Genomic DNA, 5082 nt, shown 5'->3' with positions numbered 1-5082 from the left:
CCCGACCCCGGATAAGCGGAAGAAAATGGATGGATGGATGGATGGATGGAATAAAAGCAGAAGACTAGTTTGTATGCATTAATGTACGGTTCAGATATGAGAAAAGGTTGAAGTATTTTTGTTTAACCTAAATAGTTTTTTCATCATACTTAGGATTGCATTGAAAATCTATTATTACATAAACCAATTGAAAACCTATGGAAAGTATTTTGGGAATTGATGTCAGTAACAGACAGCATGTGCCAAGCAAAGGCAACAATTAGAGAAAAGTAAAAGATTTTAAAAAGCTGAATATAAGCTTCCATATATGTATAAGACAGACTAATGGAACATAACATATTTTTGAAGTGGCCCTTAAAGTGATTCACACGGAAGTAAAAGCAGGAGGAGGATGTAGAGCCTTTTGCATTTACAAAAAAAAAAATCACCAGAAGAGGTTCAATAGATGGACGGAAATTGTTTTTTTCTCATAACTGTAGGGAAGGGGGCTGACTCAGTACCTCAGACCTAAACCCAAAAGAGCTTTTAAAACAGGCAATACAATTCTAAGAATAATTTTTATTTCTCACATGAACCTAAAACTCGAGTGGAAATCACAAAGTTTTTTTTTTTTTTTTTTAGACTGAAATCCTCAGCAGCTGGTTGGGGTTTTGGTGCCACACAAAATTCTGACTGCATTTGAGTCGGTGCAGTGAAACAGATGTGATTCGCTCCTGTTTTCTGGTTATTAATTGCACTGCTGCTGTAGTCTTAGCAACAGGCAGCTCCATTTATTAAGAAATAACATTAGATCTAATTAAACATGGGAGGGAGGTCTCGAGTGAGATTCAGAACGACACAAAATGCAGGAAACAAATAAGTGTTATTTTTTATAGTGCTGGACTGTGAAGGAGTAATCTGATTATTACCGAGAAAAGTCTGAGTCAGGTCTAGAGATGTGGATTCAGAGCTCAGATCAAACTGACCAGATTTACAGCATCCCAAAGTATTCACACTCATTAAGAATGTTCCCATTTTGTCTCATTTCAACTACAAACTTCAGTATATTTCAAAAGGATTCTGGGAAACATATTAACACATTATTTTTTCACAATTGTGCAGAAAATTGCAATCACATTTCCATCGGGGTGGTAAAGGGGGGCCCTCCACAATTTAATTATTTGTATTTTGTTCATAGAAATAAAATAAAAAAAATCGGGATCCTGTCAAATACAAAATTTGTCATATTGTATTTTCAAAGATTGTTTTTAGCAGTAAAAATGTTTGCTGAAAGCACTGACTATATTTTGAAGAACTGTTCTCAGAAACTCTACCTTTTAAGAAGACTTAGTGATCTTCTTGGTGACCCAACTAGACTCTAGTGACCCAAGTAGACTCTAGTTGGGTCACACCTATGTCTTGAATTTGGGGGGGGGGGAAATCATATTTTATTTATCACTGCAGAAGGGTTCAGTGAATGCGCATATGAAACTGGTGGGTTCGGTACCTCAAAAAAGTTAAGAACCACTGCGCTAGGGTAGGCGCTAAAGGCTAGCGCCTTTCCTCCTTCCCTCCTCCTCGTCAAATCAGGCTGGTGGTCAACCAAACCCTCTGAAATGTTCCCTCAAAATATAGCCAGCTTGTGTGGATGTTACAGAAAGAGTCATAATGTGAGAAACAGTTTTTTACTTTTAAAACAATCTTTCACGCCGTCGTTCTCGGTAGTGCACGCTCATGGGTTAATTTGCCCTTCTTAGTGTCTGATAGGGGGGGACGCCGATAGAGGTGGGTCAGATTTGCCCTGTGTATTGACTTGAAAGCATGCCGCCAGGCTAAACTGTGGAACAGATTGGTCCCCCCCCCGCCCAACACACACACACACACACACACACACACTTGCAGAAGTTTTTGAAGCTATGTTAACTATAAACAGGGAACTTGTTTTTAGTTAGTGGGAAGAGTGCTGGACCAGAAAAAGCAGATACACACCGCAATTTTCAGAATTGTTTTTGTTATTCATTCATTGACTTCCAATGTCCACTTTATTGTGTTATTATATTACCTGGAATTTCTGACTTTAGCCTGGTGAAAAATGTGAAAACGAACAACAGGTGCCCATACCTTTGCAAGGCTCTCTATTCACTGAACCATATTTAAATGATGGATGTGGGGAGAAACAACGGCCTCAGCTTTCTGCTCCATGTTACCCTAAATATCCGCCAGCAGTGATACTGTTTGCTAACAGCTACTGATTTTAGGTAGGATTTTTTTTCACGCAACCAACTCCCTAAGGCGCAGGTTGCTACAATCGATAGTAGCCACACAGGCACACCCACTAGAAGGAAACAAACGCACCCAGTACAACACTTTCATTCTATTGGTTGAGAGGTTGCCAGGAGCGACAAGAGAGTCCCCGGATATGTCTGAGCGCGAGAAGTTTTTAGTCCAAGCATTAAACGTTTTGAGAACAAAAGACATGAAATCCTGCTTTCAGACTGAAAGCGTGTGCTCCTGGATTATAGCAGAAAAATTATCCCATATTAAAGACTTACTACTCATTCTGTAAATAATAGTCGTTTTAGGATACCGTAGGGCATAAATGAGCAAAGGTCATATTACTAATTTAATGAAGCAGAGGAAATTAGTTGAATCCCCCTCTGCTTTGTTTATTTGTCTCTCAAGATGTGTGTGAGAATTTCAGAACACCTGGGGCCATTGCTCTCATTATATCTGGTACCACCATCGTGCTTATCAGATTTACACCTCCCTTAACAAAGATTTACAAACAGAAACGAAACCCAAACTGAGGCTTGCAAAGGAGTGAAGGGTGAGCCGTGTTTGGATGCTCTGTGTTTGGTGGCTGGTGTTGCTCAGGGGGAATTAATTTCCAAATGCCACTCTGAAAGGTCACCTCAGCAGAGACCTGAAAAACGCTGTCCGGGCAGATTTGAATTGACAAGGCTTTAGCTAAATAGCGAGGAAAATAACCTCAGCCTTCAGAAGAACTGTCTGAAAGAGATGTACGCTGCTTTGCTACGTGTTTTTCTATTTCTGTAACCTTTGCTGGAGTCGCGATTAAAGCAAGAAGACCTGTGTTTCATTGGTGGGTGAAATCAATTTGAGGGTGTTGTGCACTTTGGCAGCGAGGTTACCCTTACAAAAAGATGGTCCGACCAGTCAATGTCTGTCATTTTTTTACTCTCGAGAATGATTCAACACTTGACTTTACGAATCCATTCAGATGTTCTCTCTGCGGGAGAAGATAAGACAAACAGCCTGAGGGACTGTCTTATGTAAAAAATCAATTCAGCTAAAAGCTTATTTTTTAAAAAGTAATTATTCCTGATTACACAGGAGGCGGCGTCACCGTGAGTCTCTTAAAGTAGGAAGTTAAAACTAAGATGAAATACAGACAAATCTGACGGAAACATCTTTATAGTTTTTAAGGGCATACGTTTGACATATATGTTTTTAAATCCTGTGAATAACAGAAGTTTTTTTTTTACAAGCGCAGGCTGAACTGCAGCAGGGTGGACGACTTGTCATCATTTGTTTGGCGTTCATGGACAATATCTGGCACAGAGGAGGRCGTCTGGTTTGGGAAGCGGCAGGCCCCATGTTTGGATTTTGCATGCAGTGTTGTTCTGTTGGCATCGGTTCAGGCATCTGCTCAGGGAAACTTCTGGGCACGTCTCTGTAGGTGTTTACTCTTGGTGTCCCATTTGAAGCTGACTGAGAACTGGAAATACCCTGGAATCTGCAGAACACATCCTCAAAATGCAGACAATGAGTTCATGTTAAGCCTGTAGATTCAGTTCAGTTAATCAGCTTTTTATGTTTTCTACGTGCTCTGTTTATAAAAAAAAAAAAAAGTTTTTCTTGCATTTCCTCTAAACTTACAAACTTTACCTCAACAACAAAGACCAAGCAAGATCAGATTTAATTAATTCTGCAGGTGCATGAAAACGTAAACGTAAGATTTAGTATTGACATGCATTTTTTCCACAATTAAAGTCTAGATCTTCTTTTTCCCCTCATTTCCTTCAGTCTTTAAATTGGATTTCTCATTTGTAGGATTACATTTAAAAGATACAATCAAGAAAGCAAACAGTCCATCATCTACAGCCATGATTGTGGACTGTAGATCAGAGCAAAAACAAAAGAGACCCACAAGAGATTAAGATAATTATCTGCAGACATGTGGAAGTCAGTCTGTGCATAAGAGACATAATGTATTCCTGCAGCAATAAAGGAATTTAATAATGGAAATGTGGAAGTAAAAACAAACTTTCTGAGTTGGATGTCAAGTCAAGCAAACTTAATGTTGCTCATTAATGACAAATAAAACTATTATAACTTAAACGTGCATTAAGCCTTAGTGATCAAAACAACGCCTGATCTAAAAAACAAAAAATTAAAACATTTCAGTTTGTAAAGCTACACGAATTTGAGTCTCTGGCTATAAAAAATAAAGCCAATCTTCAGTTTTCATTAGCAGCAATACAGTCTAATATATTACAGAGTTTATGTTGGTGCCAAAAAAAGGGCTTTAAAATCATATGGGATTTTTGGTAAAACCGGTCCCCWCCGCCCCCCATCGATAAAACAAACTCCCTCGAAATCTGACGTGTGCAGGCACAGATGGCTCTTTGAAATGAGGATGAAAATCAGAGTTTAGAGCTGCATTTCACTAAAAGGCTCCTTTTCTATCTTAAAGTTGCGCTTTCAAATTGCCTTTTTAAAAATAATACTCAACGTCTTAGTATTTTAAATGTATTTGATGTGTCTCTGATCTCTGTTCCTTTGTTTTCCGTGAAGCACCTTCTGTTGCCTGTCATATAAATGTTGCTTTACATATAATCATCTCTTGTCTGAGACTTAAAGTCTCTGTGCACGTAGCATCACCTGAGCAATGAAAACCTCAAAATGCCTCAAGTTAGTTATTTATGCTCTTTGCTAAGTGACATATTTCTGCAGCTGTTCATAAAATCACTGCATCCTTCAGTAGATCCATCCATCCATCCATCCATCCATCCATCCATCCATCCATCCATCCATCCATCCATCCATCCATCCATCCATCCATCCATCCATCCATCCATC

The sequence above is a fragment of the Poecilia reticulata genome, linkage group LG2 (assembly GCF_000633615.1).
Source record: "Poecilia reticulata strain Guanapo linkage group LG2, Guppy_female_1.0+MT, whole genome shotgun sequence".
Classification (NCBI taxonomy): Eukaryota; Metazoa; Chordata; class Actinopteri; order Cyprinodontiformes; family Poeciliidae; genus Poecilia; species Poecilia reticulata.
This window is presented reverse-complemented; position numbering follows the sequence as displayed.